Here is a 14,688-nt window from a genome sequence, read left to right on the forward strand (position 1 = left end):
AGTATCAAATACTAAAATGTCTTTCTTATCTAGTATAAAGTCTCTGAATAAATAGTTGACACAGGTGTTTTAATTTTATTTATCAACTGATCTTCAAATTCTAGATGGCCACCAAAGACAATAATAGCCCTCCCCTTGGGGCTCAGGCACCTCTGTGGAAGTGGGTAACAGCCAAAGAGGGTGGAGGACACCAAAGAAATAAGACTAATGCATGTATGAACTCACAGAGACTGTGGCAGCATGAGCAGGGCCTGTGTGGGTTCAAGCTAGAAGGAGTATGAGCAGTTAGAGGGAAGTGAATGTGATCTCCATTCCTAATCAACAAGCTATCTCCAGTTGAAAACTACTCACAGAAGAAAAAAATGGTTTTCTCTAATGGAGTCTCACTGAGTAAACAAACCACACTTAAGTACAGGCTTCAGGTCCAGCAGTAGATTGCCAACTCAAAACCAATTCAATTCCAGTTTGGGAGATTATTATTTATTTGTCTCATAATGATTTGCTTGGAATTTTTTTTAATCTTACTGGTATTTGCTTATTTATTATGGTTTTTGTTTTTTGTTTTCTTATGGGCTTTCTGTGTATGCACATGCCTCTATGTTATATATTTGTCCAATTTTTTGTTTGTTTGTTAGTTTGCTTGCTTGTTTTGTTTTGTTTTGTTTTTCGAAACAAGGTTTCTCTGTGTAACAGCGCTAGATGTCCTGGAACTTGCTTTGTAGACCAGGCTTACTTCTAACTCACAAAGAACAGCCTGCCTCTACCTCCTGTGTGCAACCACTGTCCGGTAATTTGTTTGTTTGTTTGTTTGTTTGTTTGTTTGTTTGTTTAATTTTCCTGTTTTGTAAAGAGGAGAGAAATAAAGTGTGGAGTTGAATAGTTTGGGAAATGGGGAGGATCTGGGATGAGATGAGGTAGGGAAAACTGATCCATATAATATATTATATGGAAAAATACATTTTCAATTTTTAAAAAGTGTTCTACTTCCTTAATAATTAGGGTACTATAAGTTAAAACTACTTTGATATTTCTTGTTACCCAAAGTCAGAACGGCCAATATGGAGAAAACAACTGACAACAAATGCCAGGGAAGATGAGGGGAGGGGCCCCCAGTCGTTGTTGGAAGGCTTTCCAATTGTTGTAACCGCTTGGGAAATCAGTATGCAGATATGAGCCAGCTCTACTACTTCTTGGCATATACTCAAAAGACTGAATAACTTCTTACAGAGACACTTGCTCAGCTATTCATAGTAGCTAGGAAATAGAAACAACATGATCCACTCTCAACTGATGGATAATGACATTATGAAACACATACACAATAAGATACTATTCGACTATAAAGACACTTGTCTCAGAAGTCATTCTTTCCCTTGGCTTCTTGTCTCCTAGCTTCCTGTTCCTCTCTGCCCACTGATACTTCTGAACAAAATAATAATCTAAGTGGTAATAGTGTTTCTTTTTTAAAACTCAGGGACTAAATGAAATTCAATGTGAACATCTCAGACATTTTTTTTTTACTGGATTTTATGTGAATTTAAAATTAAGGTTTTCTTAAAATGGATAGTCTTATGTTAATACTAATTAATATTTTATGCTTAATAAAAAGTGCGTTCAAATTCCATATCAGCATCTAACACACTTATGAAGAGTTTCCCTAGAATACTTTGAATAATAACATACAGTTTTTCCATTCATTACTTCAACATATAGAATTTCTCATGAATATATATTAGAACAGATATATGTAACAAAAGAAAAAATTAAAATTCAGAAAAAATGTTTCCAAATGAATTTACTGCTGTTTGAAATCTGTGTAGCTTAGGTTTCACATAGAAGACACTGTACCAGGGACTGTACAGGCTTGGGTTCCCAGGAACCCAGTATCCACATTGCCAGCACTTTAAGGATTATCTCCTTACAGAACATATTTGCCACCTACAGAAATGTCACTTTTCCCCTGGAGTACCAGGACTGGAAACTGAGCCTGCTTTTGTTTCTCAATTCTTTTAGTATGGGGACTTTTTCCTTCTTTTACAAGATTATTTATTTATTGTTACATTTTCCCTGTGCTTCAAAATCAAATGCTGGGATTTGTTTATCACTTGACTATGCAGCAACTATTTTTCTCATTATATAGCTTAATATTTATTATTTTTAACATAAATAGCTCACTCTTAATTGCTAGTTGATAGAAGGAAGTTTATGTAGAAGCATAAGCACTATAAGCCCAGTGAGGCATTGCAAAACTACAAGAAACAACAATGAGTGGGTCACTAACCTCTGATCATTTCTGCAATAAGTCGAAGTTTGGAAAACCTTAGGAAGCTCATGAAGATCTATAGAAAACAATAAAAGAGTCCAACTTTCTAAGGACAGATGGAACATTTACATCTCACTTACACAGTAGGAAATATAACTCTAAGAAAGTTGGACTGCTTGGACTGTGAGATGCAATTGCTTCAACGTGTTCCTTCTATTGACATTTGAACTGCCTGGAAGATGGCTCTGTTCAATGCTGACAGCTCTGAGGGCAAAGCCATATGCCGTCACTCATACAACATCCTCCCAGATTAAGCACGCTAGTGATTGAGGCTTGGAGTAAGGAAGCACAGTGCTATACTTATGCTTGTAAGCAATATGAAAATTGATTCTTTGAGAGTAGAAATCTTTACTTTCTTGAAAAAAAAAAAGCAGCAGGCAATCTTCCATCCTTCAAGGCATTCCTGTCGACAGCAAGAAGACAAAGAGGCTGATGCTACTGCTGTCACACTCATGCATATTCCTTTGATTGCTTAATCAAAACCTTATGTTTTATACAAATTACATATGTGAAAATGTTTCAGAGTGCTTTGCTTTCCCCCTGGATGACTGCACGATGATTGAGTTAGAGCATTATGTTGTAATCTCGCCTCATTTAAATCAAGTAAATCAGAAAAATTATCCATGTTTTAAGCAAAGTCAAACACAATGCTGTAAGTCTAAAATCATCTCCACTTTAGCTTTGTGGATATTCCAATAGCATCAATTCGTTTTCAAATTTCAAGGCTTTCAGATAGACTCCTATTTCCTTTGTTCCAAGAATGGTTAATACATTTATTTGGGATATTAACATCAAATACATAAAATTCTTAGGATTTCAAAATATTTAGTGTAGTTAGAAAAAAATATTTTCATAGTTACTTTAAAATATGTAGCAGTTGTGGATGTTAAACCTTACTATTCTTCTGATTTTATCTGCATCTATGCGTTCAGAAGCTCACATGTTCATTGGAAACCGGTTATTATCTTCTTTCCTCATCTGCAAGTATTAGTTCCTTTTGTTCCATCTCTGCAGGCTCAAGATTCTTAGTTCACATTATTATTCACTTGCTGTTGTTGCAATAATTCTAACATATTCAAAGAAGAACACATGGATGACATCGAGAAGCATTTGGCCATAAGTGGATGTGTTTTAGCCAAGTTGTTTCACATGCTGGTAGTTCTTAGAGAAAGCTAATATGTGGCTTTCATAAATGTCTGGGCAAATTTGACATAAAGATTACCTTCATATTAAAGATTCATTTACTATTTTTAATATGATAGCTAACAGCCTACTTAAAAAGCATAAGATAAAAAAGACATTTAAATTAGGTTAGTTTTTCATAACTGACAGTAACAACTGAAGTTATTCTTTTTAGTCATTTGATATTCAACATGCTGGTCATTTCCAAATATTTATTCTGTTGTTTATGCATGCATAATTTAAATTAAATAGTTTAAATTTGTTTTCATTCATTACCATTGAACAAAATTCTGTATAGGACTTAAATTTATATTAGTCAGGTATACTTATTTGTATCCATTATGATTTTAAATAGTTGAAAATAAAATATATAAAATGGCAAATTTGGAAGATGAATTTATCAATGTGATAACTAATTTTCACTCTCTTAAAATGAGTACTTCGAACGTTTAGTGTTTTAGAAATTCTCCACAAATAATGCAGAAATCTGTCTAACACATGAGACTGCTAACCACAAAATAGTCATTGCTAGAAAATCACCAAATGATGGAGATCTCATTACCTCATAAGGAGTTTCACCTCATCAATAGATAGTTCAAACACTGGAAATTGATACTTTGTGTTAAACTTTACTTGGAAAGTATTTTGTATGCAAAGGACACAGGGTCATAAAAATTATGGCTACATTACTTCCTCTTGGTATCATTACATTTATCGCCAGACATGAGGTCAAACAATTACAAAACAGGGTTAAGAGATGGAGCACTGAGAACTCTAAGATTTGTTGACTATAGGACAGAATGTCTACATAGCAAGTAGAATTTCCCATAGAGTAAAATAATAGGCAATGTGTACTAGACTTTCAGTGACCCAAGGTCACTGTCAGTAGATCTTCTTACACAGACCAGGAGCTTGTAAACTTTCAGGTGACTGCTAAAGCTCAGCATCTCTTTGTCCTTGCTTTTGTATTCTACATTGACAGCAAATGGTGCAAGGAGTCCTCAGAGAAGATGATGGTTGAGTAGTGATCAACTAGCATCATTGTGGGCTGCAATTCCTTTTCACATTTACTGCTTTAAGAAGGATTTCATACAATTTACTGGACCTTCACTGTGTGTTTGCTGTGATTATTCCAGGTAGTTTAGCTCTAATATGGAAGATAAAGTATATGAAACTTACATTGTGGGGAAGAAAAAGTTTTAATAGCATTTGTCTTCTTAATCTTGCCACAGTCAGAGACAAATCATCTGCACTTTGTCTGTTTTGATCAGAAGAGTGCATGATCGGTTTAGAGTCAGCTGGCTTTATTAGTTGGAACAGTTGTTGAGTCAAAACAAAATGTAATTATACCTAATATGCAAATAATGCCATGAGTTTTATTCTTTTTAATGTTACATGAAATTTCTAGGAAGGAAATTGGAAGTTAATAAGTTTTGCTGAATAATTTAGGAGTAGAGGTACTCAATAACTCTGTAATTACTTTAAGTCTTAACTTGCTAAGGGCAGTGCTTTAACACCTTTTACAATAAAATGTCTATTTCATTTTACAACATAAACAGAGTTTTACTAGATGATTATTCAACAAAGTACCTAAAATGAGCTGACCCTAAAAAGGCTTGTTTGGTGACAGTGCATTTGTAATTATTTGGTTTAAGAAGTTCACTCCAGTAAGCAAAGTGGAGGAGTTAATGGCTCCCATTTGTAAATAGATGGCATTATTTATTGTAACGCTCAATTATCTCTGGTCCATGGATTGTTCAATTATGCAAGCCCTCATCTACCAAAATAAATACTCATTAAGGTGAGCATCTATGCCAAAAATATAAATTTTCTGTGATTTAGTTTTCATGTGCATAGTAAATCCTAGAGAAATAGGTGAGCAGAATCAATAAAACTCTAGATTACTGGCATAATTTGACAAATTAGATGCCCATTTAGGAGCAATGAAATGATTTGTTTAGAAAAATTTATAAAATTACTTTGTACAGACATCCCCAAAATTGAGCATAGTAAATGTAACATTACATTGGCTCCAAAATTCTATTTTTATAGAAAGTCAGAAATGGTCAAAGGTGAATAAAGGAGGGTCACGACAGTGGTAAATTACTATGATAAATAGCACACATGCCACTTCTAACTTTTTCAGGCCCATTGCAGAGAAGCAAGCTTGTGCATCTCATTCGAACTTCAAAGCTGCTTTCTCCTTTTTATGTTTAAACCAAAGCTTTCAAGAATGGAGGCCAGGCTTTCTTTACAATTTAAAATTCAAAGAGCACCACTTTGAAATTTAATAGAGCAGTGTTTGCTAAAGTAAACATTTTAGTCACAGTGAGGGCAGATGCCTCCGCATCCGCAGCCTTTCTGTAGATATTAAAGCAGTGCTTCAAAATATGGCATGGCTTTTCCCCAGCGGACATCCAAAAAGATAACAGATTTCACGGTTTGCAGACTCTTACTTCTCCAAATGAAATACACCTTTGGCGTTAAAGCAATTTCAAGATTTTAAAAGTTCTCCCAACACTTTAAAAGAACGAACTCTGATTCTTATGAAGCGGCTGTGGTTCCACCATCCCTATCTACAGACACAAGCCTAGAGAAAAGGCCTGGAAGGTAGGGAAAGAATGGAGTGAGACAAGCATTCATGGTATCAATGTGTGGTGTGAGATGCCTTTTGTATTATTTAAAAATGGACTACTAACTCTGCTCAGTGAAAGGCCTGTTTCTTTTACAATGCATACCAAATCCAATTATGGAAAAAGAACACAGAAAATTCTTTTATTATTGAGACTAAACCAGTGTACTAAACCATGTAATTTTCCCAGTAATCCTAGAACAGAGGCAAATACATGTATTAAAAGATTTTTCTTCATGCACCAATGATTATGTGTTGATGAACATCTTTTTCAACCTTGTGAAATATTACATCTTATTTCATTACCCTTTCAGCCTTGTGAAATATTACATCTTATTTTATTACATTATTTCAATTATTCTCCATTTAGAATTCATTTGAAGAGATAAATTGCCAAGTATGTGATAAAACTTGAAATTCAAATAATTTTAGAAAATATATAAATTATTTAGAAAATAATAAATTATTATCCTTATGTAACTTTACATTTCTGAATCTATTTCCATAATGTAATCTGTATAATATATTCTTATTATTGTATATTGATAAATGAACAAGTATGTTTAGAAATTACATGTGTGAATTACACATACATAATAGCATGATTTGAAAACAAATTTTATTTGAAAGACTATTTTCCCAATACACAATTAAAAGTAATTTCTCTTAATTGAAATATACTAAAATGAATGCATGCTTTAATTTATGTTGTAATATTTTTAAATACATGATTGATATGGTATATAGTTTACTTGATGATTTTAACCTGAATAAACACTTTGCAGATTTAGATCCAGCTTCAGTAAAAGGAATAAAAATAATGTTCATATTAATTACATGTTTCTAACTTTTTAATTACAAGTGTACTTTGATCACTTGTTATCTCCTTTCAGCTCAAGGTATGTTTAAACACTATCTACTTACTTGCAGAAACTTCTCTACAAATGAAATAAGGGTAAACAAAGAAGAGAATTTAAACCAAGAAGGCAGTCATTTTCAAACTTGCAAGAGGCACACTCCGCGAATTCTTCTGTTTGTTGTGCTATCAGTTGAATATGTTTCCCCTCTGGCACAGTAATTATAGCATTGCAGTTTTCTGGCAACAAATGGCTTCTGGGGGTCACCAAATGTCTCTGATTCACTGCAGCGTTTAATCTTCCATAAAAGCTGTTGACTGCTTCATGTAAGCTGAACGCCAGAAACATTATCCTTTAAATCATGCCTAGCTGCTAATTAATGGATGTATGAATGTTTAACAGCCAAGTCTACACAGAGCCATCACAGACACTCTGCCCATGAGTAAAATAGAGTTCTGATGAGTCATAAACTATTGCCATACTGTGTATCTATCCTGATTGAAGTGCATTTGATAAATATAAAACTATCTGAATCTTAAAAGATATTGTTTGCCCTCACGCTGCTCAACAATATTTTGTTATATTTCAGAACACCCCTCCAATCCATCTTATGACACTATTGCATGCCTAAATTTTGGAAACAAAACACAGAATCGAGATTTGATATTTAGTACCAAGATTTGACATGAGGTCATTGTGAGACAACTGGCACCATGATTTCTTTACCTTCCTTTTCTAAATCAAGTTGAAACTACTTTCAGTCTAGATTTTTCTATAACTGGTCCAAGGTAACACAATACAACAATCTAACAGAAAACCTATAGAGGACTTTCTGTTGTATTAGGTATCAAGTAGGGCTCCATGTTGGAACTGTAAGAAAACTGTCAAATACACCAACTCCTTCAGTCCTTATGGCAGTGCTACATTCTGAACTAAAGATATTTACCAACTATCTTTGGTTTCTAAATAAGAATCGATGCAAGAATGTACTGGGACTCTGGGAACTTGTTCAGGGGTTCATGAATGGGTAAAAGCAGAGTTTATAGAGAAAATCAAATGGAGATTTGACATGAAATCCCTGTACTATAAAGTACCATGATGCATTACTCTCCCATTGGTCTTGTCTTTATAGGAAGTGGAAATATACCTGCAAGTTTTCAAGTCACAGAGGGAACAAAGCTAGAATATAAAAGTAAAAAGGATAGCAAACCAAGGTGTCATGCAAGAGAAAGCAGACAATTCAGAGATTTAGAGGGAAGACACAAAGAAGGGAATGCCTCTAACTTTACACACTGGGTCAGAATTATTAATTGGCCTATTATTTTAGAATTTTTGACAAATTCAGATTCTGATAGGAAAGTACAATAACTGCAATAGAATAGACAGGTACAAAGTGTCCTTCTGCTTGCTGAAATCTGAATAACTGATTCAGATCATTAAATATACACTGAAATTTTATCCCCAGCACTTAATTATTTTTATTTTGATAAATTTCACTTATTTCCCAGAACCATAGGTTAATTCACCTTCAAACAAAACTTTTCAATTATTGTAGAAATAGTACAATAATAGTTCTGAATAAACAATAATAAGAGAATAACTTTCAATTGATAGTTATTTCAAAAGTAGTTGTGCCTAGAGAAATGCCTCTAAAAATAAGTTACTTGATTGTTCCTTTTCTTTTCTACCAGCAAAACAACTGTCTTCCCAATACTTACTCACCAGGGTACTATTAACATTAAATGATGAGATGTTGTTCAACTCTTAGATGGCTTTTTAATAATACCACAATGAGAATATGGAAAATATTGAGTACAATATAAATAGCATTGAATATGATTGTTATCTTTCTCTTGCTCTGTATTACCCAACATTCTGAGTACCCTTTTCTCTTGAAAAGATATATCCACAAGTGTGACATCCCTCAACACTTTGTTAGGAAGTTGTAACCATTATCAGCCTATGATACAATGTAGCTTTATGGTTCAAAACCTTTCTGCTCTCTGCCTGTTCCTTAGACACATCTGAGAATTTTTTAAATGACTTGCTTTGCCTTGAAGACCAGTTTGGCAGAAAGCTATGTCTGTGTAATCTATAATGCAGTGAATTTTACATGCTCCAGATAATGCTGATGTGGAATAAGATTAAAAGATTGAGAACTATGAAGCCCATTGATCATGTAAGGTCTTTAAACTGTAATGTTTTGTGAATAATATTTTGCAAGTAAAAAAAGTCAATGTTTAGATTTGAGAACAAAAATATGAGCATGAAGATTCAATGAAATAAATTTGTCTGAAAAAGAAAAAGACCTTTCTGTTCTCACTTCAAATTTACTTTAATCATGGAAAGTTTTAGGTTTTAGCCCAGGTTTCAAAATAATACAAACACACACACACACACACACACACACACACACACACACACACAAATCAACAACAACAAAAAACTCAAGAAAGCTGCAATAAAGTTGATACAAAAAAAGCAAATTCATTTAATTCAAGTGCCACATTTTCAAGAGTCATCGATTCACAGAGCATAAAAAGATTTAGGCGATATAGCTACTGTCTGCAAGTTGAAGTATCCTCTTCTGGAGGGAAGCATAATCCTCATAAAATTCCAGAAGCTAAGGAAATTTACAAGACTCAGGAAACTCCTGAAATTAGAAAATTTGCAATGCTCAGAAAGTTACAGAAAACACAAAGCCCTTAGCCAATTTTTTTTTTAACATAGTCAACGATCTCTGAAGGAGAAGAATATGGGAGGGAGCTGAGAGGAATAGTAATATAGTTGTCACGTTCCATTCCATTTCAGGGCTGGGTTTCTCAGTAATGCAGAGTAGCATGTGAGACACCCATGCTCCTGGAAATCACCCATCACTTAATCTCATGCAATTAACACTAACAAGCTTATTGATTTTCCAAGATGGATTGGCAGGATTATTTCTTTGTTGCCAGTGCTCTAACTGAGGTGAATAGATATTTGCTCATGCATCTCCAGGGAAAATCCACAATTCTCATATCTCTAGCAAGTCTATGGACTATCTGTACCTCACCATGTAAAGCACCAACAGAGGTAATCTAAGAAATGATTGGCTGACATGCAGTGGCATATTATGCCTGAATAGTGACTGTTTTTGGTTAATTGCATGCATGTGTATACACGAGGATGTAAGTGTGCATCATTTGCACTGAGGCATTGCACATGGTTATCTTCTGCATGAGAAAGGCTAGATGAACAGCAGCTTTTTGCACAAATATGGGCAGTTGAAACAGGATGTTGTAGTTGAAATTAATAATAATTAAATGTGAGCAAGGATCTTAACAGTGTTTGAAAATGTACAAACAAACAAAAAATAACTCACAGTAAAACAAAGCAAAAGGGAAACTAGGGGCTCATCATTCCTCTCCACATTCTATTCTTTCCCTTGTTTTATGTGTTTTAAATTTTTTATCAGTGGATTCTGCTGGAGTATCCACTGCAGATAAGCATGGAGGGCTCCTGTTGCAGATCACCCTCTGGAGCAATGGAAGGATCTTTCTACTGATACTTGGAGGGGACACAATCTGTTGTTGGTGTGGGCCCGGGGTTCCTTTTATGTCTGTCCTCAGGACAATGAGATTCCTCATTGGGTTTCTGAGCACAGTGTGAGCTCTGTGACTGCAGCTGAAGCCCAAATTTATAGGAATTTTAAACTGGGACATATGTTACTGATCCTTCAATACAAGGTTGATCTTCGTGGAAAGTCTGCTTAAACATTTAAGGATAGAAACTCATTACTAGAGTAGTCTTTATTCCAATGAGTAAATCAAAAGAAAACTTAATTTTCTGAAGTAAAATTTTCATTACATAATATTTTGGAGATATTGTGTTCCCCAATATAGTGTAACCTAATAAACTTATCTGGGGGTCAGAGAACAGAACAACCACAATATTAAACATAGAGGTTAGGCAATTGGTAGCACACAAACTTTTAATCCTGACATTCCAGGGGCAAAGATCCATCCAGATCCCTGTGAGTTCAAAGCTACACTGGAAACAGCCAAGCATGGTGACTCAAGACTTTAATCTCAGGAAGTGATGGCAGGAGGCAGAAAGGTAAATAAGACATGAGGACCAGGAACTAGAGCCTATTAACCTTTTAGGCTTTTGAGTAGCAGTTCAGCTGAGATCCATTTGGATGAGGAATCAGAAGCTTCCAGTCTGAGGAAACAGGATCAGCTAAGGAATTGGCGAGGTGAGGAAGCTGTGGTTTGTTCTGTGTCTCTGATCTTCCAGCATTCACCCCAATACCTGGATTCAGATTTAATTTTATTAATAAGACCTGTTAAGATTCGTGCTACATACAATGATTTTCTTCCTGCTTTCATTTCTGTAGCAAAACCACCCATCTTTTCTCTGCTTCTTTAAGCTAGTGGATCACATGTGAGACAGATGTGGCTTTCTCCCATCTTCTCACTTCCGGCAGCATCTTCTACAATGAAGCGAGGAATCATTCCCAAGCTACTCTCAAGTTTTTCCTGTTAGCACTGTAGAGTCATTTTACTTTGCATACTAATATTGGCAGAGAATCAGCACAAAGGTTACTACTTGGGCTCGTCGGTGCAGCTAACAGAGAGATAATCAGTTCTGGGCTAGTGACACTTAGCTTTCAGGAGTGCTTATTAAAAATGCTTTAGCTTTGTTGCAAGTTGAATAACACTCTGGAGTCATATTGTTTTTGTCATTAAAAAATTACAGTTAACTTTTTACAGCAATTGTTATACAATACCTCCTTGTACACCTTTATGTTTTATGCAACTTAATTTTTAAAACACAAATGTAACTTGTAGCTGGAGTTTTTCTCTCCATCTCCCACCAAGCCCCCACAGTCCTATAACCCACAAATAAAATAATCACTCAGATGCTTACACTACTTATAAACTGTATGGCCTTGGCAGGCTTCTTGTTATCTACTTCTACTATTTTAAATTAACCCATTTCTATTAATCTATAAGTTGCCACATGGCTTGTGGCTTACTGTCACCTTACATTTTGCTTGTCATGGCAGCGGCTGGCAGGTCTCTCCTCAGCCTTCCACTTCCCAGAATTTTCCACTCCGCTTGTCCAGCCTATACTTCCTGCTTAGCTACTAGCCAATCAGTGTTTTATTTAACTAATCAGAACAACATATTTGACATACAGAATATCCCACAGTACTTCTCCTTTTCTTTTTTTCAAAAAGGAAGGTTTTAACTTTCACATAGTAAAATTACAGATAACAAAATAATTATCAAGCAAGAATTATAGTTATAATATCTAGTCTATTTATAATAACTAGTCTATTTGTCAAAATTAAAGGAGATATCTTATCTATCTTATATTTGTGAGGCTAAGGTTTTATATCTAGCTTATCTTTTATCATAACTAAGGAAAATTATAACTATCTAGTTTTCAACCACATCAAAGAGCTCAGAAGGATATAATATTACCTGAGATCCAGGAGAAAGATGCAAGCAACTTCTGCGAGTCTTGTAGGGTAGACAGAGACAGCTGGCAGTCTGGACAGTCACCTAATGTTCCTTTGTAAAGTTGGGACATTTGTCTTCAGCCCACATGGCTAGAGGCTTTTGGTCACTTTTCGCAGTGTCCTGTAGAGTGTCTGGCAGTTTCCTCTGTGAAGCAAGAACCTGATGGACAATTTTGTCAAGCAAAGTTCAGTGGTCATCTTTCTATGGGTTCTGCATGTCCAGTTGATCAAGCAGGCTAGACAAGAAAAGTTTCTTGTCCAAATGGCTATTTTTGCCAAAGTGAAGATAAACTCCATACAGAGTGTCTTTGATGTCCATCCTCCTCTCTGAAGTAAATCGGTGTTGTCAGGAGCAGACATGTCTCACTGTCCAAAAAGTCTAAATTTTTAAAATATTTTAAATGCCATATTCTGTAGGTCTTTGAAGTATTTGAAGATTACCTATCTATCTGAAATATAGTTATGTATACCTAGAAGAATTAAGTAACATGGCTATGAGTATGATTATCATAGATGACTAATTATTAATCTATTTCTTAATCATCCATTACAATTATAAATGAGCTGAAATATATACACAGTATAACAAAATTAATTTTAAGTTTATCAATAAACTAAAATCTATATCAATGTAAAACGTTTTTAAAAAGTTGTTGCTCTTTAAATGTAAGTTCAGCAATTTACCCTTTTATCCTATCATATCTATATCATATCTCCTTTTCTTATTTAGAAAGAGATTGCATTTATGATCAACCTGTTTTAAATAAAAATATTGGTGTTTCTCTGTCCCACACCAGAGGGATCTTCTGATTTGGGACACAATAATCTCTCAAGCCCCCCCTTTTTTTTTAAAGAAATATGCCTGGGTTTAGAGAAGGAGTGAGCCAATTCCATCTCCAAAGCCAGCTTGAGAATTTGGGCATAGTTTGTCTTACTATATCCTGCTGGAGGGGAGCGCTGTATTTTATGGGGACACAAAGAAAATTTTAGGAATATGGAGTAGCTCGTGAGGGTGTATCATCTAAGCCAGTTGCCTTGAAACTGTTTTGGATGTTGGATCATCTGGGGCATGGTGTCATTGGAGACCATTTAGGGGGTCTTGGCTGTTCAAAACTGACATATCTTAATCTGGAACAAATCCATAGCCTTTGGCTTTCTGTGGAAACAAAAGCAGAGCCTCTTTTCCAAAGCGACATATCCTTATATCCAAATTTTGAAGTCAAGGTACCTTTAAAATTTACATATATGTTTAACTCAACAGCTTTTATGGTCAAATATTTTTCTACAGTTAAAAGACAAAGACAACACAATCCAGATTCTCTGTGTAATATCCATCTTTAGTGACTTATTTTTAATACTACCTTTACTGTCTCTTTAAAGATTTTGTTCTTAAAAACTATATATATATATATATATATATATATATATATATATATATATATTCCTTTTTCTCTCTCTTCCAAGGCTATGTACATTTTTACACAGATTTAAAGCATTTAAAGTCTTCTTCCATCTGAAACTTTCTTATTTTGAACCTATTGTTTTAAAGTGTAGCATTTCTTTTTTGTTTGTTTGTTTGTTTGTTTTGTTGTTTGTTTTGTTTTGTTGGGGGGGCATTTATTATTATTATATTTGTGTTTTAATTTTACACATCAGCCATGGGTTCCCCTGTCCCCCCCTCCTGCAACCACCCCCAACTCCCCCTCATCCCCTCCCCTCTATTCCCATCTTCTCCAGGGCCAAGACTCCCCTGGGGATTCATTTAAACCTGGTGGATTCAGTACTGGCAGGTCCAGACCCCTCCTTCCAGACTGAACAAAGTGTCCCTGTGTAAGCCCAAGGTTCCAAATAGCCAGCTCATGCACTAAGGACAGGTCCCGGTCCCACAGCCTGGATGCCTCCCAAACAGTTCAAGCTATTCAATTGTCTCACTTATCCAGAGGGCCTGATCCAGCTGGGGGCTCCACAGCCTTTGGTTCATAATTCATGTGCTTCCATTCGTTTGGCTATTTGTCCCTGTGCTTTTTCCAATCTTGGTCTCAACAATTCACACTCTTACAGCCCCTCCTCTTTCTCGACAATGGGACACCTGGAGCTCCACTTGGGGCCTGGCTGAGGATCTCTGCATCCACTTCCATCAGTTATTGGATGGAAGTTCCAGCTCGACTGTTACAGTGTTTGGCCATCT

This window comes from Onychomys torridus, chromosome 2 (genome assembly GCF_903995425.1).
Source record: "Onychomys torridus chromosome 2, mOncTor1.1, whole genome shotgun sequence".
NCBI lineage: Eukaryota > Metazoa > Chordata > Mammalia > Rodentia > Cricetidae > Onychomys > Onychomys torridus.